This window comes from Hordeum vulgare, chromosome 4H, assembly GCF_904849725.1.
Source record: "Hordeum vulgare subsp. vulgare chromosome 4H, MorexV3_pseudomolecules_assembly, whole genome shotgun sequence".
Lineage (NCBI taxonomy): Eukaryota > Viridiplantae > Streptophyta > Magnoliopsida > Poales > Poaceae > Hordeum > Hordeum vulgare.
Genome location: NC_058521.1, coordinates 484,305,686 through 484,329,385, shown reverse-complemented (window position 1 = coordinate 484,329,385; position 23,700 = coordinate 484,305,686).

The following is a 23,700-nucleotide window of genomic DNA, read 5'->3' as shown; positions in this document are numbered from 1 at the left end:
CTTTTCCGCGGCCGCAAGCTTCTTTCTCCGCAAGATCCCATCTGGGGCATGTCCTGGTGCCCTGCCGGAGGGGGGATTCGGATACGGAGGGCTTCTTCATCAACACCATGTCCTCTCCGATGATGCGTGAATAGTTCACCATAGACCTACGGGTCCATAGCTAGTAACTAGATGACTTATTCTCTCTCTTGGATCTTCAATACAAAGTTCTCCATGATCTTCATGGAGATCTATCCGATGTAATCTTCTTTTGCGGTGTGTTTGTATAGATCCGATGAATTGTGGATTTATGGTCAGATTATCTATGAATCTTATTTGAGTTTCTTCTGATCTCTCTTATGCATGATTTCATATCCTTGTAATTCTCTTCGAGTTGTGGGTTTTGTTTGGCCAACTAGATCTATGATTCTTGCAATGGGATAAGTGCTTGGTTTTGGGTTCATACCGCATGGTGACCTCACCCAGTGACAGAAGGGGTAGCGAGGCACGCATCGTGTTGTTTCCATCAAGGGTAAAAAGATGGGGTTTTCATCATTGGTTTGAGATTATCCCTCTACATCATGTCATCTTGCTTAAAGCGTTACTCTGTTCGTCATGAACTCGATACACTAGATGCATGCTGGATAGCGGTCGATGTGTGCAGTAATAGTAGTAGATGCAGAAAGTGTCGGTCTACTTGTCTCGGACGTGATGCCTATATGCATGATCATTGCCTTAGATATCGTCATGACTTTGCGTGGTTCTATCAATTGCTCGACAGTAACTTGTTCACCCACCGTGATATTTGCTATTATGAGAGAAGCCTCTAGTGAACACTATGGCCCCCAGGGTCTACTCCACACCATATTTCCAGCCTTACAATTTTTACTTGTTGCACTTTCCGCCTTCAGATCTCACTTTGCAAACAATCTTGAAGGGATTGACAACCCCTTTGAAGCGTTGGGTGCAAGCTTGTTTGTGTTTGCGCAGGTACTCTCTACTTGACGAGGCCCTCCTTCTGGATCGAGACCTTGGTTCTCAAACTGAGGGAAATACTTACTTCTCCTATGCTGCATCACCCTTTCCTCTTCAAGGGAAAAACAGACGCAAACCCGAGAAGTAACAAGAAGAATTCCTAAGCGCCAGGGAAGGACTTTTGTTGCCGCAGCAGGGAGGCATAGCTATATTCTCTGAGTCACTTGATATTTATGTCTGTTGGTCACTATGAGGAATCCGAAAGATCCAACAACTAAAGTCTTGCCCTCAACTACGAGGACAGGTGAGGAACTGCCATCTAGCTCTGCACTTGATTCGCCTTTAGTTATGAGTAAGTTTGCAACACGAGCTCCTGCTACAAATTTTGATGTGTCGCCTGTGCTTGATGATGCTACTTCTGGTGTCCATGATGCTTATGATGATGCTATGCTTGATACTGCTTTGCCACTAGGTGCATTCCTTGATGCACAAATTGCTAGAGTTTCTGCTAGATGTGACGATACTTCTGAAACTGCTCATATTATTGAAGTAGAACCTCCTATTTTGCCTGTTAGAACTAGCTCTCCTAGATATGAATTGCCTGATATGACTAAGGGTTATGTTATGGAGGGAGAGATAGCTGAGGACTTTATTGCTTGTAACGATAGCTATGGTGTTGAGAAATTACTGCGCAAGTGGAAAGAAAGATCTCTGAACACTAGGATGAAATACGACCCGAAGTTTGCTACTTCGCCTATCTTTGTGACCGATAAGGATTATGAATTCTCTGTCGACCCTGAGTTAATCACACTGGTCGAATATGATCCTTTTCACGGTTATGAGTCTGAAACGGTTGTAACCCATCTTACCAAACTGCACGGTATAGCCACCATATTCACGAGTGAGGAAAAGATTAGCCACTACTATATCCTTAAGCTGTTTCCTTTCTCGCTAAAGGATGATGCTAAGACTTGGTTCACTTCTCTTGCTCCTGGTTGTGTGCGTAGCCCCCAGGATATGATCTACTACTTCTGTGAGAAATATTTCCTTGCCCATAAGAAGCAAGCTGCCTTGCAGGAAATATACAACTTTGCGCAAGCTTAAGAAGAGAGTCTCCCACAAGCTTGGGGGAGGCTCGTCCAGCTACTGAATGCTTTGCCTGATCACCCTCTTGAGAAGAATGAAATACTTGATATGTTCTATAATGGACAAACCGATGCTTCTAAGGACCACCTAGATAGTTGTGCTGGTTGTTTTTAGGGAACGAACCGTAGAACAAGCTGAGATCTTATTGAATAATATCCTGTGCAATCAGAATGCTTGGACTATTCCCGAACCACCTCCTAAGCCAACTCCGAAGAAAAGAGGTATTCTATTCCTCAGTCCTAAAGATATGCAAGAAGCTAAGAAATCTATGAAAGAGAAAGGCATTAAATCTAAAGATGTCAAAAATCTACCACCTATCAAAGAGATCTATGGTCTTGATAACCCGATACAGGCAGTAGAAGTAAATTCTCTTCGTAGATTCAATGAGAGTGATATTCATTTTGATAAACCTTATAGATTATGCCTGGATGAATTTGATAACTTTGTTGCCAAACAACAAAGTTTCAATTATTATGTTAGCAGACAATTGGAACAGAATGCTCGTATGCTTAGTCATTTAAGTGCTTGTGTGGATAGAAATGTCAATGATCTTAAGCTTCTGAGTAAACATGCCTCTATTGTTACTACTCAGGTAGAACAAGTAGTTAAGGCTCAGAATGACTTGCTCAATGAGTTGAATGACAATTCTGTCAGAGTCGTCACTAGAGGCGGTAGAATGACCCAGGAACCTTTGTCTCCTGAGGGTCATCCTAAGAGAATTGAACAAGATTCTCAAGGAGTTAGCACTGATGCACCTAGTCATCCTAGAAAGAAGAAGGAAGATGATAGGAACTTGCACACTAGCAACCCTGTTGCTGTTACACCCGAGACTCCAAATGATGTCTCTTTTTCTGATGCCGAAACACATCTGGTGATGAACATGAGCCTAATGATAGTGGTGTTCATGATGATGCTCAACCTAGCAATGATAAGGATATGGGGATTGAACCTGTTGATCTTGATAACCCACATCCTAAGAATAAGAGATATGATAAGAATGACTTTGCTGCTAGGAAGCATGGTAAAGAAAGGGAACCATCGGTTCAGAAACCCATGCCCTTTCCTCCCAAACCATCCAATAAAAAGGATGATGAGGATTTTGAGCGATTCGTTGAAATGATTAGACCTATCTTTCTGCAAATGCGTTTGACAGATATGCTCAAAATGTCTCCGTATGCTAAGTACATGAAGGATATTGTGACTAATAATAGGAGGATACTTGAGGTTGATATTTCCACCATGCTTGCTAACTATACCTTCAAGGGTGGAACTCCTAAGAAACTAGGTGATCCCGGAGTGCCCACTATACCTTGCTCCATTAAAGGAAACTACGTTAGAACTGCTTTATGAGACCTTGGAGACGGTGTTAGTGTCATGCCTCTCTCTCTCTTTATCGTAGGCTTGAACTGGATAAGTTGACACCCATCGAAATCTCCTTGCAAATGGACAACAAATCAACTGCTTTCCCTATCGGCATTTGCGAGGATGTGCCTGTCGTGGTTGCGAATGTTACTATCTTAAAAGACTTTGTTATTCTGGATATTCCCGAGGACAATACCATGACGGTCATCCTTGGAAGACCCTTTCTCAACACTGCAGGGGCTGTTATATATTGCAACAAAGGCAATGCCACTTTCCATGTCAACGGTAATGAGCATACGGTGCACTTTCTGAAGAAACAATATCAAGTACATTGCATCAATGCTATCGAAAAAACTTCTCGATTCTTATTGGGAGCTTTGAATGCCCTATACATGTGTTAAGATGAAGTATGATTTTCTTGTTGGGGATATTCACATCCCCATTGAGGTAACCTAGTGGCTATTCGGAAATTCTCCGTTTCCTTTTGTGATTCGACAAAGTTTGTCAAGGAGACTTGATCAACCTCATTGACGGATTTCTTTCGATGACCATGGGATGGATGAATCGAGGAGTCACAAACCTCTATTCCAAGCTTTCACCTTCGGTTGCTTAGAAGAAAAACGATAGATTTAGCTTTAGTTTTCCCTATTTTCTACTTTTAACATCCCGTAGAAAAGTACCCCGAAAATAAAAGTTCTCCGAACGTCCTGAAAATAGAGTATGATTTTTTCTGGAATTTTTGAAAAATTCTGAGACGGAGAGCTAGTCAGGGGGCTGCACCAGTGGGCCATAAGCTCTGGAGGCGCGGGCACCCCCCTGGCCGTGCCTACCACGAATGTGGGGCCCACGTGTACCCCCTTCACTTATTCTAGCTCCCATCTGCTTCTCCTACCTCCAGAAAAAATCGTTTCGCAGCTCAAACCCGTGTTCTTGCTCTTCTTGCTAGGATTTTCGATCTCCTTGTGCAAAGCACCATTCACCAAGCTATTTTGGGGAAATTGCTCCTTGGTATGTGACTCCTCCATTGGTCCAATTAGTTTTTTCTCTAGTGCCTTATACTTCGCGTATTTTTGCTGCCTTGGTGACCCTGTTCTTGAGCTTTGCATGCTAATTTCAGCTGGTCTCAAGTAGTTTTGATGCGTGATATGGCCTCTAGGCGCTTGAAGGAGTGATAACCCACAAGTGTAGGGGATCGCAACAGTTTTCGAGGGTAGAGTATTCAACCCAAATTTATTGATTCAACACAAGGGAAACGAAAGAATATTCTCAAGTATTAGCAGCTGAGTTTGTCAATTTCAACCACACCTGAAAGATTAGTGTCTGCAAGCAAAGTATCAGTAGCAAAGTGGTATGATAGAAATGGTGCGAGAAAAGATCTGTTGACGACAGACTATTCCTAACTTGTTGTATCAATGGTGCTAGTAAATAGCACGTTGACGGGGGACTATTCTTCCCCGACAATGGCTTCAGAAAAGTCTTGCAACAGGTAACAACAAAGTAGCAAGTAACAACAGTAGTGACAGCAGCAGCAAGTAATAGCAGTAATGACAGCAGTAGCAAGGAACAACAGTAACCAGTAGCAGCAGAGTAACAGCAGTAGCAACAGTAGTAGTGACAAAGTAACATAGCAAGGACCAGTAGTAAAAGACTCGTAGGTAGTGGATCGGTGATGGATGAGTATGACGGATGTGATTCATCATGTAACAGCTATAACACAGAGAGATAAGTAACTAGCTCCCGTTCGTCAATCTAATGTAGGCATGTATTCCGTATGTAGTCATACATGCTTAGGGAAAAGAACTTGCATGAGATATATTGTCCATCCCTCCCGTGGCAGCGGGGTCCTAATGGAAACTATGGGATATTAAGGTTCTCCTTTTAATAAAGAACCAGACCAATGCATTAACACTTGGTGAATACATGAACTCCTCATACTATGGTCATCTTCGGCAGTGGTTCCGGCTATTGTCACTCCGAGGTTGCCGGGTCATAACACACAGTAGCTGACTACAACTTGCAAAATAGGATCTAAAACACACATATATTGGCGACAACACAATAGGTTCAGATCTGAAATCATGGCACTCGGGCCCTAGTGACAAGCATTAAGCATGGAAAATTAGTAGCAACATCAATCTCAGAACATAGTGGATACTAGGGATCAATCCCTGTCAAAACTAACTCGATTACATGATAGATCTCATCCAACTCATCACCGTCCAGCAAGCCTACAATGAGATTACTCACGATCGGTGAAGAGCATCATGGAATTGTCGATGGAGGAAGGTAGATGATGACGATAGCAATGATTTCCCCTCTCCGGAGCCCAATATGGACTCCAGATCTGCCCTCCAGATGAAGAACAGGAGGTCACGGCGCCTCCGTATCGTAAAACGCGATGAATCCTTCTCCCTGATTTTTTCCGGGCGAGACGGAATAAATAGAGCTGAGTTTGGAGGCGGTGGTGCCACGTGGGCCCCACAAGCCCTCACGGCGCGACCACGGGGGTGGTCGCGGCCCATGGGCTTGTGGCCCACTAGCACACCTCCTCCGGTGGATCTTTGCGCAGGTATTTTTCATTTATTCCAGAAAAATTCTCCGTAAATTTTCAGGACATTCCGAGAACTTTTATTTCTGCTGAAAACAGCGTTAGTCCGGGTTAGTTCCATTCAAATCATGCAAATTAGAGTCCAAAACAAGGGTAAAAGAGTTCGGAAAAGTAGATACGACGGAGACGTATCAACTCCCCCAAGCTTAAAGCCTTGCTTGTCCTCAAGCAATTCAGTTGACAAACAGAAAGAGACAAAAGAAAAACTTTGACAAACTCTGTTTGATCTTGTTGTTGCAACTATGTCTATCTGTAGCGACCCGACTCAAGATGAGTCAAGCCTCTGTGTTTCTGTGCCATCCCTGGATCAGTATGCTGGCACACACAGTACATCAATGTATATATCAAAGTGCAATCACATGTAAAATAGCGTAAAACTGATATATACCTTAAATATTTCAGTGGAAGCAGTCAAGGGAGTGGAGTCCCAATAAACACCAACGACAAGTTGAGTGTAGACCGTAACCCTGAATCGTACTCTTATTCGTCGAAGAAAAATATCTGCAACATAAGACGTTGCAGCCGTGTAGGTCAGCATATTGAATATGCCGGCAAGTCACATAAGAGAGGGGTGAAAAGTAATCATCTATACTATATGCATATATGGAAGGTGGGGCTATAAGTTTTTAGCGAAAAGCAAGTTTTATCCTACATCAAGAGAGGGTTAAAAGCAAAATGTTACTACATTGTTGGTTGTTAACGAGATGGTTCCGCCAACCAATTCTCGTACCCGAGTTGTCAATAATTCCCACATCAATATTATTATTTGTGTTGAGAATTTCAGATAACTTCAGTTCCTTTGGCTCAAGTTGTCCATGACTGTGGACACGGCTAATCGATTAGGTTTGAGTACTCTGCAGAGTTTTGCACACGTTCGCCACAAGATTTGATCGCCTCTGTGTATGTCCTCGCACTTCAGGGGGTTTGAAGACCGGATGATCAAAACATGGTCTTTCAACGGGTCCCTCTGAATCCCTGTTGGTGCCCATCCATTCCTACCGTTCTTCTACATCTGCTAGCACCGCCTGTCCAGAGTCGCCGCGTTGTCCAACCAAGCCAGAGCCCATAATGACTTGTGGCTGTGCAGGTAAGCCTTGGGTCTTGAAAATATCCGTCCGTCTCTTTGAGCCTGGGTGAAGCTTTCCGCAGGATGTCATGGCCGTCCCCAGCATCCCGGGCATCCACTGGGTTCCCCAGGGAGCCGATCAACCGTACTTCACCCAGAGTTGCATTGCGTCCAAGGTCTTGAAAATCTTGTCTTAACCGGTCTTGGTTATTTAATCAACCTCGCATCACTCATGTTATGCACTCAACCGAAATCCCGTCTACTCAAGCATAGCAATATGAAATTTGTCGTCCCGGGGCCAAGTATCGGGGTTGTTGTGTGCCTACCACATGATACTACAATCTATACTAAAATTTCCAAGTACCTACACAGCATGCAATTGGGCATAGGATGGTAGAACTACGATGCATAAAACATAGGTGATACATGATCAAATGACTTGCCTAGTGATGTTGACAAAGAAGAATTTCTCGAGAAAATAACTTGATAGACTACTCGTCACTCTCCGATGAAATCTATATAACAAACATATCATTCACATAAGCACTCATACTAGCAATCATTCTAGCAATCAAAACAAAAGAGAGAGAGCGAATAAGAAACCGAAAGAAACTTCAAATAGGACTAGGGAGTCTTCTACTACGTCAAACACTAAATGATTTTGTCTAACAGAAAAATAATAACAAGGTACTAAGATATAAGTTTAACTAAGATAAAATAAAGTATTTTGTTTCACAAAACTCTTTGAAAGTATTCCCAAACGGGATTTGAAACAATGGTGAAACCAATTGCAAGTTATGAGGGAACTAGAATTGATTTCATGAAAACAAATAAAAATAAAAAATAAAAACTTGTTGCAAAACTACTGTTTAACTAATATAAACAAAACATAATCTTTCTGAAATAATAAAGAAAATATTTTAAAACAAAGATAGAAAAGGAATTAGTCGAAATCCTAAAAGAGGTGAAACAGAAATTGTTTCACAAGAAACAGTGAGCTAAGATACTCAAACAAATCTGAAATTTTTACCACTGATACATAAGATCACTAGTGATCAGTACCAAAAGGAATCAAATTAAAAGCTATTTTTAAACTCATGGAATAGGCAAAACAAGGTTTAACCTAAATCTGATCTAACTTATATTTGAAAATTTCAAACATAGACAAATTATATGTTTCTAAAAACTACAGGATACTAGGATCTAATCTACACCATCTAATAATGATCTAAGGGCTACAAAAGAAAAAAAAAGAACAACAGAGAGGAGAGAGTCCTTACCGTGGCTGGAGCTACTCCCGTGCTGGTGGCCGATGGGGCTGGTCGCCGGTGGGGAAGGGGGTGGTGGCCGACAAGAGGAGTGGTGGAGGGGGGGGGGGCGAAGGGTGGAGGGGCTCCAGGGAGGGGAGTGGTGGCGAGGTGGAGGGGGGCTGCAGGGGGGGGGGGCGAGGAGGGAAAACTGCTGGTCTCCTGGTCGTTGGCGATGGGGATGGGGAGGTGGAGGTGTGCAGCGAGGATGGAGGGGTGCAGCGAGGTGGGGCTGCAGGGGGGGCGGTGGACGAGGTGCAGGGAGGTGGCGAGGTGGAGGTGCTGCTGGATAAAAGCTCCTGGTCGGGGCGAGGTGGAGGTGTTCGTGTGATGTTCTCCGGTGCCGACTCCGGCGAGGGGTGCGCGAGCTAGAGGCGAGGAGAGGAGAAGATTTCAACGGGAATGGAACGAGGAGGACGTGGGGCTTCTTATAGAGGCGACGGGAGGCACTAGGGGGGAAAGGATTTCGCGAATCCCGGAGGTCGGGATCTCCTCTCCATGGAAGGAAACTTCCTGTGACGTGAGAGGAAACACAGGAAGAAGATGATCTCTTGTTGGGCTAGAATAGGAAAGTGCTTAATGGGCCAGCAGGTTTTTCCTAATAAAAACGATTCCTTTCCTATTTTTAAAACTAGGAAACTAAAACGATAAAAAGGAAATCAAATCAATTCGGAATAAAGAGTTTTTATATACTAAAATTATCAGAAAAATAAAATATAGACGATGGGCATTTTTCCACCGCAAAAATAAAAACTTCAGAAAAAATTATTTTCACAAAATTGCCTAAAAGATTTATTTTCTTTTGCAAATAATTTTCAAATGACCCTGTAAGTTTTAGGGTGCAAATAACATTCAAAATGCCCGGGTATTTGAGGGTTATGTTCCTCCGCTCTTTTCTGTTTGACAGAGAGTATTTCCCGGCATTTCTTGCACGAAGAAAACAAATAAAAATGCAAGAGAATTCAAATGCAAATATCTTCGTTCAAATTCTTTATAGTTGAAGAAGTCATGTCATCTTCTCTCGTTGCTTTTAAAAGATTGAATTTGAATTCACCGGAGAAGGGGAAAGTCATTTTATTCCCTCTCATTCAAAAGTTTTTGAAAAGTTTCAAATTTCACACAAGTTTCGATCACTCAGGCAACCAACAAACGATCTAATAATAATTATATTAACATTCCAAAATTTATAATTTTGGGATGTTACACTATCTCATAACCAGAATTTCAGCAAGATCACAAGAAAACCACATAAGCAAATGACATCTAGGTCTCACGGTAAACTCATATCAACGGCATAATCAGCTGATGAGCAAATAATAATAGGCCTCAAATGTCAGCACTTCAATCATAACAACATGAAGCTATACGAATAGATGGTATCTCGCTAGCTCTTTCTGAGACCGCTAAACATAAATGCAGAGCACCTTCAAAGACCAAGGGCTGATTAAACATTGTAAATCATTACAAAGAAGATCCAGTCATAGTCATACTCAACACAGTTAAAAGCAAAGCATAAAAGTGACACAGGTTCTCTCTAATTGGTGCTTTTGTAAGAGGAGGATGACTCAACAGGAACATAAATAGACAGGCCCTTCGCAGAGGGAAGCATTGATTTGCAGAGGTGCCAGAGCTCAAGCTTTGAAAACAGAGATAATAATTTTGGGTGGCATGCTTTCATTGTCAACGCAATGACTAAGAGTTCTCAACATCTTCCACGCTACACATGCTGTAGGCGGTTCCCAAACAGAAAAGTAAAGTTTTGACTCCCCCACCACCAATCAATCACACTCCACGGCTAGCCGAATCCTTGGGTACTGTCCATACCAACATCAATCCTGGGGGAGTTTTGTTTGCAATTATCTTTTCAATTTGAGCATGGAACTGGGAATTCCAATTACCGGCCCCTTTCTCGTGAATGATAGTGAATAAACAAAAATCGAGGATAACATGCCTAGCATGGAAGATACCAATAGCCCCCTGTTACCACATGAGCGGTTCGGGCATGCAAAACAGATTATTTCTTGAAGGTTTAGAGAATGGCACATGCAAATTTACTTGGAACGGCAGGTAGATACCGCATATAGGTAGGTATGGTGGACTCATAAGGCACAACTTTGGGTTTATGGAAGTGGATGCACAAGCAGTATTCCTGCTTAGTACAAGTGAAGGCTAGCAAAAGACTACGAAGCGACCAACTAGAGAGCGACAACAATCATCAAAATGCATTGAGATTAACTAACATTGAGTGCAAGCATGAGTAGGACATAAATCACCATGAACATGAATATCATAGAGGATATGTTGATTTTGTTTCAACTACATGCGTGAACATGCGCCAAGTCAAGCCACTTGAATCATTCAAAGGAGGATACCATCCTATCATACTACATCATAGTCATCTCAGCATTCATGTGGGCAACCAAGACAAACCATTATAAGCTCCTAGCTAAGTAAGCATGGCATAAGCAACTATGATCTCTAAGTTGTCATTGCAAACATGTTTCTCTCACGACAAAGCTAAACTAGGAACAGTGAGCTAGTCATATTTACAAAAACAAAATAGATCGAGTTCATACCAGCTTTTCCACGCTCAGTCACTTCATCATATATCGTCATTATTGCCTTTCACTTGCACGACCGAATGATGTGAACAATAATAAGAGTGCTCGTGCATTGGACTACCCTGGAATCTGCAGGCAAAGACAAATGAGAAGACAAAGTAATATGTCTCTTTGAAAGCTAAACAGGTATGCATGCAAGAGCCACTAAACATTGTAACCATGATCTTCTACCTTGACCCAAAGAAAAAGAAAACTATTTACACGGGAAAGGTCCCAACAAGCAAAAGAAGAAAAAGAAAATATTTTTGGGTTTTCTCAAACTAGACAGACACACGAAAAGAAAATGAGAAAAAGAAAATAAACTAGCATGGATGATACAGTGGCGAAGTGTGAACACCGACGAACAAAGTGAAAGCATAAGGAAGAATGTAAAGTCGGTGAGAACACGTACTCCCCCAAGCTTAGGCTTTTGGCCTAAGTTGGTCTACTACCAAGGAGGGAAATAACCAGCTCCGGGGTACTCCGGAGTGGACTGAGGATGCCACTGCTGTGTGAGCTCCTCTGGCTCCCACTAATAAACCGGCGTCTAGTACTCGACTGGCGGCTCGGTCACGGGCACCTGTGGTTGGGCCAAGCCCCAATATGCATAGATGTCCGAGGGCATAATAATGTACCTGCCTGCATGAAGATTGAACAAAGAAGGAGAAGGCAAAGTAATAGTCTCACGGGTACCCTGACTAAATACCAGGTTATAAATATCCTTCTATTTATATCTGTATCAAGAAAGTCATGGCGAACCATGCTATTGTAATCTAGATATCTCTCGGGAAGAAGAATCTCTTCTTCCGCGTCCAGTATAATAGGTATCTCAAAGTTTCTGGCAAGACGCGTGGCATAGATACCTCCATAGACAATACCCTTAGAATGGTTCAGGTTCAACCGTTCAGCTACTATAGCGCCCAAGCTATAAGTTTTATCGCTATAAAGGGCTTCGCGCAAGACCGCAAGATCTGGGGAACTAAGTGACCCAGCTTTCCCACGGCCAATCAAACATTTTCCCACAAATAATGAGAAGTACCGAAGCACGGGAAAATGTATGCTAGCAAATCTAGCGCAGGACACTCCTCTCTCCTCTCCTACAACAATTGTATCGATGAAAGCTTCCAAGTCCCGTGGACGAGGTTCATGAATATCCCCAACGTAAGGTAATTTGCAAACATTGCAAAAATCCTGGAGTGACATGCGCTGGGGGATATCATAAAGTTTGAACTCAACCATAGGAGGATTCTTCCTCAGATGGAAGTTAAAGCTTTGTACGAAGATATTAGTGAGGAGGAGGTATTGCGGACACTTATCTTCAACGAAGGCGGCAAGGCCTGCGTTCTCCACCAAGTGATAAAAGTCCTCATAAATTCCAGCGGTGCGTAAGAACACGCCGTTGGGCCACTCGCACGCTCGAACTTCTGCGACTCGAGGGACCAGATACTTGGGCTTCTTCTCAGTCCCATCATCCTTGGGGTCATGGCTTGATGAGCCTCTTAAGAACCTCCTCATGTTTTCCTTTTCCTATCTCTGAAAATTTCTGAATTTTTTAGTGACTCTAAGGAAAAGTGAATAAGGCTCAATGAAACTCGTAGCAACTACTCCCACAAGTGCCTATAGGCCATATTACGCATCAAAACTACTTGGGACCAGCTAAAACTAGCATGCAAAGCTCAAGAACATGGTCACCAAGGCAACAAAGATACGCGAAGTATAAGGCACTAGAGCAAAAACTAATGGGACCAATGGAGGAGTCACTTACCAAGGAGTAATTTCTCCAAAACAGTTCGGAGAATGGTGCTTTGAGAAAAGAGATCGAAAATCCCAGCAAGAGGAGCAAGAACACGGGTTTGAGCTGCGAAACGATTTTTTCTGGAGGTAGGAGAACGAGATGAGAGCAAGAATGAGTGGAGGGGGTGCCTGTGGGCCCCACAAGCCTGGGTGGCATGGCCAGGGGGGAGCCCGCGCCGTTAGGGCTTGTGGCCCACTGGTACAACCCCCAGACAAGCTCTTCGTCTTAATATTTTTAAAAAATTACAGAAAAAATCATACTTGATTTTCAGGACGTTCAGAGAACTTTTATTTTCGGGGTACTTTTCTACCGGACGGTAAAACAAAAAACAGGGAAAACTAAACTAAATCTATCATCTTTCTTCCAAGCAAACGAAGGTGAAATCATAAAATAGAGGTTTGTGACTCCTTGATTCATTCATCTCATGGTCATTGAAAGGAATCCGTTAATTGGGTTGATCAAATCCCCTCGACAAAACTTTCTCGAATCGCAAAAGAAGATGGAGAATTTTCGAACAGTCACTAGGTCACCTCAATGGGGATATGAATCTCCCCAACAAGCAAATCATACTTCATCTTGACACGAGGAATAGGGCATTCAAAGCTCCCAATAAGAATCGATGAAGTCTTTTCGATAGCATTGATGCGATGTACTCGATATTGTTTCTTCGGAAAGTGCACAATATGCTCATTACCGTTGACATGGAAAGTGACATTGCCTTTGTTGCAATCTATAACAGCCCCTGCGGTGTTTAAAAAGGGTCTTCCAAGGATGATAGCCATGGCATCGTCCTCGGGAATATCCAAGATAACAAAGTCTGTTAAGATAGGGACGTTAGCAACCACAACATGCACATCCTCGCAAATACCGATAGGGAAAGCAGATGATTTGTCGGCCATTTGCAGAGAGATTTTAGTTGGTGTCAACTTATCCAGTTCAATCCTACGATAAAGAGAGACATGCATAACACTAACACCGGCTCCAAGGTCGCAATAACGCAGTTCTAACGTAGTTGCCTTTAATGGAGCAAGGTATAGTGGGCACACCGGGATCACCTAGTTTCTTGGGAGTTCCACCCTTGAAGGTATAATTAGCAAGCATGGTGGAAATCTCAACCTCAGGTATCCTCCTGTTATTAGTCACAATATCTTTCATGTACTTATCATACAGAGACATTTTGAGCATATCTGTCAAACGCATTTGCAGAAAGAGAGGTCTGATCATTTCAACGAAGCGCTCAAAATCCTCATCATCCTTTTTCTTGGATGGTTTGGGAGGAAAGGGCATGGGTTTCTGAACCCATGGTTCCCTTTCTTTACCGTGCTTCCTAGTAGCGAAGTCATTCTTATCGTATCTTCTATTCTTAGGCCGTCGGTTATCAAGATCAACTGGTTCAATTTCCACATCCTTATCATTGCTAGGTTGGGCATCTTCATGAACATCACTGTTGATATTATCATTAGGCTCATGTTCATCACCAGATTGTGTTTCAGCATCAGAGACAGAGACATCGTTTGGACTCTCAGGTGTAGCAGCAACAGGGTTGCTAGCGTGCAGGTTCCTATCATCTTTCCTTTACTTTCTAGGATGACTAGGTGCATCAGTGCTAACTCCTTGAGAATCTTGTTCAATTCTCTTCGGATGACCCTCAGGATACAAAGGTTCCTCGGTCACTCTACCGCCTCTAGTGACAACTCTGACATAATTGACATTCAACTCATTGAGCAAGTCATTTTGAGCTTTAAGTACTTGTTGGACCTGAGTAGTAACCATAGAGGCATGTTTACTCAAGAGCTTAAGATCATTGACGTTTCTGTCTACACAAGCACTTAAATGACTAAGCATACAAGCATTCTGTTCCAATTGTCTGCTAACATGATCATTGAAACTCTGTTGTTTGGCAACAAAGTTATCAAATTCATCCAGGCATAGGCTAGCAGGTTTATCAAAAGGAATATTACTCTCATCAAACCTACACAGAGAATTTACTTCTACTACCTGTATAGGGTTATCAAACCATGGATCTCTTCGATAGGTGGTAGATTTTTGACATCTTTAGATTTAATGCCTTTCTCTCGCATAGATTTCTTAGCTTCTTGCATATCTTTAGGACTGAGGAATAGAATACCTCTTTTCTTCGGAGTTGGCTTAGGAGGTGGTTCGGGAATAATCCAAGCATTCTCATTGCACAAGATGTTATTCAGTAGAATCTTAGCTTGTTCTACGGTTCGTTCCCTAAAAACACTACCGGCACAACTATCTAGGTGGTCTTTGGAAGCATCAGTAAGTCCATTATAGAAGATATCAAGTATTTCATTCTTCTCAAGAGGGTGATCAGGCAAAGCATTCAGCAGCTGGATAAGCCTCCCCAAGCTTGTGGGAGACTGTCTTCTTCAGCTTGAGCAAGTTGTATATTTACCGCAAGGCAACTTGCTTCTTATGGGCGGGGAAATATTTTTCACAGAAGTAGTAGACCATATCCTGGGGGCTACGCACACAACCTGGAGCAAGAGAAGTGAACCAGGTCTTAGCATCATCCTTTAGCGAGAAAGGAAACAGCTTGAGGATATAGTAGTGGCGGATCTTTTCCTCACTAGTGAATAGGGTGGCTATATCGTGCAGTTTGGTAAGATGGGCTACAACCGTTTCAGACTCATAACCGTGAAAAGGATCAGATTCAACTAGAGTGATTAACTCAGGGTCGACAGAGAATTCATAATCCTTACCGGTCACAAAGATAGGCGAAGTAGCAAACTTCGGGTTGTATTTCATCCTAGCGTTCAGAGATTTTTCTTTCCACTTGCGCAGTAATTTCTCAACATCATAGCTATCCTTACATGCAAGAAAATCCTCAACTATCTCTCCCTCCATAACATAGCGCGTATCAGGCATAACAGGCAATTCAGGCATAGTAGCAGGTTCTACTTCAATAGTATCATCTGTTTCAGAAGTATCATCACGTCTAGCAGCAACTCTAGCAATATGTGCATCAAGGAATGCACCTAGTGGCAAAGCAGTATCAAGCATAGCATCATCAGGCATGGTATCAGGCATAGCATCATCAGGCATAGTATCAAGCATAGCATCATCAGGCATAGTATCAAGCATAGCATCATCAGGCACAGCAGTATCAAGCATGGTATCATCATAAGTATCATGGGCAGCAGAAGTAGCATCATCAAGCACAGGCGACATATCAAGATTTCTAGCAGGAGGTGGTGTCGCAAACTTACTCTTAACTGAAGGTGAATCAAGTGCAGAGCTAGATGGCAGTTCCTTACCCGTCCTCGTAGTGGAAGGCAAGACTTTAGTTCTTCGATCTATCGGATTCCTCATAGTGATCAGCAGACGTAAATTCCAACTGACTCAGAGAATATAGCTGTGCTTCCCCGACAACGGCGCCAGAAAATAGTCTTGATAACCCACAAGTGTAGGGGATGACAACAATTTTCGAGGGTAGAGTATTCAACCCAAATTTATTGATTCGACACAAGGGGAAACGAAAGAATATTCTCAAGTATTAGTAGCTGAGTTTGTCAATTTCAACCACACCTGAAAGATTAGTGTGTGCAAGAAAAGTATCATTAGCAAAGTGGTATGATAGCAACGGTGCCAGAAAAGATCTGTTGGCGGCAGACTATTCCTAACTTGTTGTATCAATGGCGCGAGTAAATAGCACGTTGACGGGGGACTATTCTTCCCCGGCAACGGCTTTAGAAAAGTCTTGCAACAGGTAACAACAAAGTAGCAAGTAACAGCAGTAGTGACAGCAGTAGCAAGTAACAGCAGTAATGACAACTGTAGCAAGGAACAGCAGTAACCAGTAGCAACAGAGTAACAACAGTAGCAACAGTAGTAGCGACAAACTAACGTAGCAAGGACCAGTTGTAAAAGACTCGTAGGCAGTGGATCGGTGATGGATGAGTATGACGCATGTGATTCATCATGTAACAACTATAACACGGAGAAATCAGTAACTAGCTCCCGTTCGTCAATCTAATGTAAGTATGTATTCCGCATGTAGTCATACGCGCTTAGGGAAAAGAACTTTCATGACATCTATTGTCCATCCCTCCCGTGGCAGCGGGGTCCTAATGGAAACTACGGGATATTATGGTTCTCCTTTTAATAAAGAACCAGACCAACGCATTAACACTTGGTGAATACATGAACTCCTAATACCATGGTCATCTCCGGGAGTGGTTCCGGCTATTGTCACTCCGGGGTTGCCAGGTCATAACACATAGTAGGTAACTACAACTTGCAAGATACGATCTAAAACACACATATATTGGCGACAACATAATAGGTTTAGTTCTGAAATCATGGCACTCGGGCCCTAGTGACTAGCATTAAGCATGGAAAAGTAGTAGCAACATCAATCTCAGAACATAGTGGATACTAGGGATCCATCCTCGTAAAAACTAACTCGATTACATGATAGATCTCATCCAACTCATCACCGTCCAGCAAGCCTACGATGAGATTACTCACGAACGTTGAAGAGCATCATGGAATTGTCGATGGAGGAAGGTTGATGATGACAATGGCGACGATTTCCCCTCTCCGGAGCCCAAAACGGACTCCAGATCTGCCCTCCAGATGTTGAACAGGAGGTGGCGGCGCCTCCGTATCGTAAAACGCGATGAATCCTTCTCCCTGATTTTTTTCCGGGCGAGACGGAATAAATAGAGCTGAGTTTGGAGGCGGTGGTGCCATGTGGCCCCCACAAGCCCTCACGGCGCGGCCAGGGGGTGTGGTCGCGGCCCATGGGCTTGTGGCCCACTGGCACACCTCCTCCGGTGGATCTTTGCGTAGGTATTTTTCATTTATTCCAGAAAAATTCTCGGTAAATTTTTAGGATAGCCCGAGAACTTTTATTTCTGCACAAAAACAACACCATGGCAATTCTGCTGAAAACAGCGTTAGTCCGGGTTAGTTCCATTCAAATCATGCAAATTAGAGTCCAAAACAAGGGCAAAAGAGTTCAGAAAAGTAGATACGACGGAGACATATCAAGGAGTAGTTGCTACGAGTTTAGTTGAGCCTTGTTCACTCTTCCTTTGAGTCACTAAAAATTTCAGAAATTTTCAGAGATAGAAAAAGGAAAAGATGAGGAGGTTCTTAAGTGGCTCTTTAAGCCGTGGCCCGAAGGATGACGGGAATGAGAAGAAGAAACCCAAGTATCCGGTCCCCCGAGTTGTAGAAGTTCAAGCGTGCGAGTGGCCAAGCAATGTGTTCTTACGCGCCGCCGGACTTTATGAGGACTTTTACTACTTGGTGGAGAACGCAGGCCTTACCGCCTTCGTTGAAGATAAGTGTCCGCAATACCTCCTCCTCACTAATATTTTTGTGCAAAGCTTTAACTTCTATCCAAGGAAGAATCTTCCTATGGTTGAGTTCAAATTATATGATATCCCCCAGCGCATGTCACTCCAGGATTTTTGCAATGTCTGCAAATTACCTTACGTTGGGGATATTCATGAACCTCGTCCACGGGACTTGGAGGCTTTCATAGATACTATTGCTGTAGGAGAGGAGAGATGAGTCTCTTGCGCTAGAGCTGCTAGCATACATTTTCCCGTGCTTCGGTACTTCTCATTATTCGTGAGAAAATGTTTGATTGGTCGTGGGAATGCTGGGTCCCTTAGCTCCCCAGATCTTGCGATCTTGTGCGAAGCCCTTTATAATGATAAAACTTATAGCTTGGGCGCTATAGTAGCTCAACGGTTGAACACGAACAGTTCTAAAGGTGTTGTCTATGGAGGTATCTATGCTACTCGTCTTGCTAGACATTTTGAGATACCTATTAGACTAGACGAGGAAGAAGAGATTCTTCTTCCTGAGAGATATCTAGATTATGATAGCATGGTTCGCCATGACTTTCTTGATAGAGATATAAATAGAAGGATGATTTATAACCTCGTATTTAGTCAGGGTACTCATGAGACTATTACCTTGGCTTCTCCTTCTTTGTTCAATCTTCATACAAGCAGGTACATTATTATGCCCTCGGACATCTACGCATATTGGGGCATAGCCCAACCACAGGTGCCCGTGCCCGAGCCACCAGTCGAGTACCAGACGCTAGTTTATCAATGGGAGCCAGAGGAGCTCACACAGTATTGGCACCCTCAGTACACTCCGGAGTACCCCGGAGCCGGTTATTTCCCTCCTTCGGAGTAGACCAACTTAGGCCAAAAGCCTAAGCTTTGGGGAGTACGTGTTTCTCACCGACTTTATATTCTTGCTTACGCTTTCACTTTGTTAGTCGGTGTTCACACTTTGCCACTGTATCATCCATGCTAGTTTATTTCTTCTTTGTGCTTACGCTTTCCTTTTCGTGTGTTTGTCTAGTTTGAGAAAACCCAAAAATATTTCCGTTCTTCTTTTGCTTGTTGGGAGCTTTCACGTGTAAAGAGTTTTCTTTTTCTTTGGGTCAAGGTAGAAGACCATGGTTACAATGTTTAGTGGCTCTCGCATGCATATCTGTTTATGTGTCAAAGAGCCATATTACTTTGTCTTCTCCTTTTTGTTTGCCTGCAGATTCTAGCTTAGTCCAATGCACGAGCACTCTTATTATTGTTCACATCATTCAGTCATGCAAGTGAAAGGCAATAATGACGATATATGATGAAGTGACTGAGCCTGGAAAAGCTGGTATGAACTCGATCTATTTTGTTTTAAATATGACTAGCTCATAGTTCCAGATTCAGCTTTGTTGTGAGTGAAACATGTTTGCAATGACAACCTAGAGATCGTAGTTTCTGATGCCATGCTTAATTAGCTAGGAGCTTATAATGGTTTGTCTTGGATGCCAACATGACTTTTGAGATGACTATGATGTAGTATGATAGGATGGTATCCTCCTTTGAATGATTCAAGTGGCTTGACTTGGCGCATGTTTACGCATGTAGTTGAAACAAAATCAACATAGCCTCTATGATATTCATGTTCATGGTGATTTATGTCCTAGTCATGCTTGCACTCAATGTTGGTTAATCTCAATGCATTTCGATGACTGTTGTCGCTCCCTAGTTGGTCGCTTCCTAGTCTTTTGCTAGCCTTCACTTGTACTAAGCGGGAATACTGCTTGTGCATCCACTTCCATAAACCCAAAGTTGTTCCATATGAGTCCACCATACCTACCTATATGCGGTATCTACCTGCCGTTCCAAGTAAATTTGCATGTGCCACTCTCTAAACCTTCAAGAAATAATCTGTTTTTGCATGCCCGAACCGCTCATGTGGTGACAAGGGGCGATCAGTATCTTCCATGCTAGGCGTGTTACCCTTGATATGTGTTTATTCACTATCATTCACGAGAAAGGGGCCGGCAATTGGAATGCCCAGTTCCATGCTCAAATCGAAAAGATAATTGCAAATAAAACTCCCTCTGGATTTATGTTGGTATGGACGGCACCCGAGGATTCGGCTAGTCATGGAGTGTGATTGATCGGCGGTGGGGGAGTCAAAACTTTACTTTTCTCTTTGGGAACCGCCTATAGCATGTGTAGCGTGGAAGATGGTGAAAACTCTTAGGCATTGCATTCACAATGAAAGCATGCCACCCAAAATTATTATCTCTGTTTTAAAAGCTTGAGCTCTGGCAACTCTACAAATCAATGCTTCCCTCTGTGAAGGGCCTGTCTATTTATGTTCCTGTTGAGTCATCCTCCTCTTACAAAAGCACCAACTAGAGAGCACCTCTGTCATTTTTATGATTTGCTTTTAACTGTGTTGAGTATGACTGTGACTGGATCTTCTTTGCCATGATTTACAATGTTTAGTCAGCCCTTGGTCTTTGAAGGTGCTCTGTATTTATGTTTTGCGGTCTCAGAAAGAGCTAGCGAGATACCATCTATTCACACTGCTTCATGCTTGTTTTGATTGAAGTGTTGACGTTTGAGACTTATTACTATTTGCTCGCTAGTTGATTATGCCATTGATATGAGTTTACCGTGAGACCTAGATGCCATTTGCTTATGTGGTTAGCTTGTGATCTTGCTGAAATTCTGGATATGAGTTAGGCATAGTTGCAACAACAAGATCAAACAGAGTTCATAAAAGTTTTCTTTTGTCTCTTTCAGTTTGTCAACTGAATTGCTTGAGGACAAGCAAGGTTTTAAGCTTGGGGGAGTTGATACGTCTCCATCGTATCTACTTTTCCAAACTCTTTTGCCCTTGTTTGGACTCTAATTTGCATGATTTGAATGGAACTAACCCGGACTAACGCTGTTTTCAGCAGAATTGCCATGGTGTTGTTTTTGCGCAGAAATAAAAGTTCTTGAAATGACCTGGAAATTTACGGAGATTTTTTGTCGAATATATAAAAAATACTGGCGCAAGAATCAACCGGAGGGGTGGAGCTGAGAGCCCACAAGCCCACCAGGCGCGGACCCCCCTGGTCGCGACTGGAAGGCTTGTGGGGCCCACGTTGCTCCACCGCCTCCAATCTCAGCTATATTTAGTCCCTTTCGCCCGGAAAAAAAATCAAGGAGAAGAGTTCATCGCGTTTTACGATACGGAGGCGCCGCCACCTCCTGTTCTTCCTCTGGAGGGTAGATCTGGAGTCCGTTCTGGGATCCGGAGAGGGAGATCATCGCCATCGTCATCACCAACCTTCCTTCATCGCCAATTCCATGATGCTCTTCACCGTTCGTGAGTAATCTCATCGTAGGCTTGCTGGACGCTGATGGGTTGGATGAGATCTATCATGTAATCGAGTTAGTTTTGACAAGGATTGATCCCTAGTATCCACTATGTTCTGAGATTGATGTTGCTACTACTTTGCCATGCTTAATGCTTGTAACTAGGGCCCGATTGCCATGATTTCAAATCTGAACCTATTATGTTGTCGCCAATATATGTGTGTTCTTGATCCTATCTTGCAAGTTGTAGTCACCTACTATGTGTTATGACCCGGCAACCCCGGAGTGACAATAGCCGAAACCACTCCCGGAGATGACCATAGTATGAGGAGTTCATTTATTCACCAAGAGTTAATGCGTTTGTCCTGTTCTTTATTAAAAGGAGAACCTTAATATCCCGTAGTTTCCATTAGGACCCCGCTGCCACGGGAGGGATGGACAATAGATGTCATGCAAGTTCTTTTCCCTAAGCACGTATGACTACATACGGAATACATGCCTACATTACATTGACGAACATGAGCTAGTTACACATCTCTCCGTGTTATAACTGTTGCATGATGAATAAAATCCGGCATAATCATCCATCACCAATCCAATGCCTATGAGTGTTTCCTACTGGTCCTTGCTATGTTACTTTGCTGCTACTGCTGTCACTGCTGCTACTGTTACTCTGCTGCTGCTACTATTACTCTGCTGCTACTGCTGTCACTCTGCTGCTACTGGTTACTGTTGCTACTGTTGCTATCACACTACCGTGCTACTGATACTTGTATGCAGATACTAAATCTTTCAGGTGTGGTTGAATTGACAACTCAACTTCTAATACTTGAGAATATTCTTTGGCTTCCCCTTGTGCCGAATCAATAAATTTGGGTTGAATACTCTACCCTCAAAAATTGTTGTGATCCCTTATACTTGTGGGTTATAAACAACCCCCTTTTAGCGTTGGGTGCAAGAGTACGGTGGCCTGATAGACATCTCCCGAGTTGCCCCGGGTTGGCCCCTCAAACGGCTCTAGTTTTGGACTAGCACCATCAGTACTAGCCCCCTGTATTATGTAGAATTACTCCTCGGGTTCATGACGCCCTATGCTTTCAGTACTAGCAAAATTATTATGTTGGGCAAATGTAGTACCAATGTTGGGCCTTGCTAGACCAGCTTTAATCTAAAACGGATTATCAAGGGGGTCCCCATAACAACCCCGATCGTGTTAGGAGCGCTCAATTATTGAACATAACACCGGTAGCCGAAACTAAGGGGAAAATGTGGAACAAAACACCAGGCTAGAAAGGCCGAGCCTTCCACCTTTTACCAAGTATAGAGGTGCATTAAATTAAATATCATTTAATAGGGTGATATAACAAGGAACCCATGTTATCACATGGAAGCAACTGCACCTGCAGCTAGCAACACTACACATGGTTAAGCAAGCGATAACATAGCCAATCAGTGGTTTGCTAGGTTGTGAACAGGTTGAAGGTTTTCATGGCAATGTTGAGAGGCTGATATTTAACATGTGGTAGGCAACGAGACATAACGATAGAAGCGATAATACTAGCATAGCAATGATAGTAATGGTATCTGGGGAAATGGTCATCTTGCCTGAGATCCCGCTTGGAAGAAGGATGACTCCGTGAAGCGGAGGAACCGATGTAGTCGAACGGGTCCTCACTTTCCGACACGCTTGCGGAACTCTATCGAGACGGAGGAAACCGGAAACAAGAATTAACACACGATATTCACCACACGATGCACAACACATATGATGCATGAGCGGCTGAATAAATGCAAGACACGGCATGGCAAATCACAACAACCAAATACTACACATTAAGTGAAGTTCAATATGCAACGAGTTGCCTATTGACAAAACTCCACATACAAATTATTTAGTTCTATACCGATTAGATACACGATAATATTAAATGTGGTTGAACATGGCAAGAGGTGAAGCGTAATTAAACTAGCTATCTAGGCATTTTAAATGAGGTCGGAAATGACATATAGCATCTCCGAGACGACCTCACATGTTAATTTACCATTCTTCCCAGATCTGAACTAACACATTTAAATAGTTGTTAAACAGCAAAAAAATAGGTTCACGTGATTCTACGCATCGTTAGAACCAATTTACACATAGAGAACATCTCCAACGGAGCTACGGATCAAAAGATACGGACACCGCAAGATATGATGCCATGAATGCAA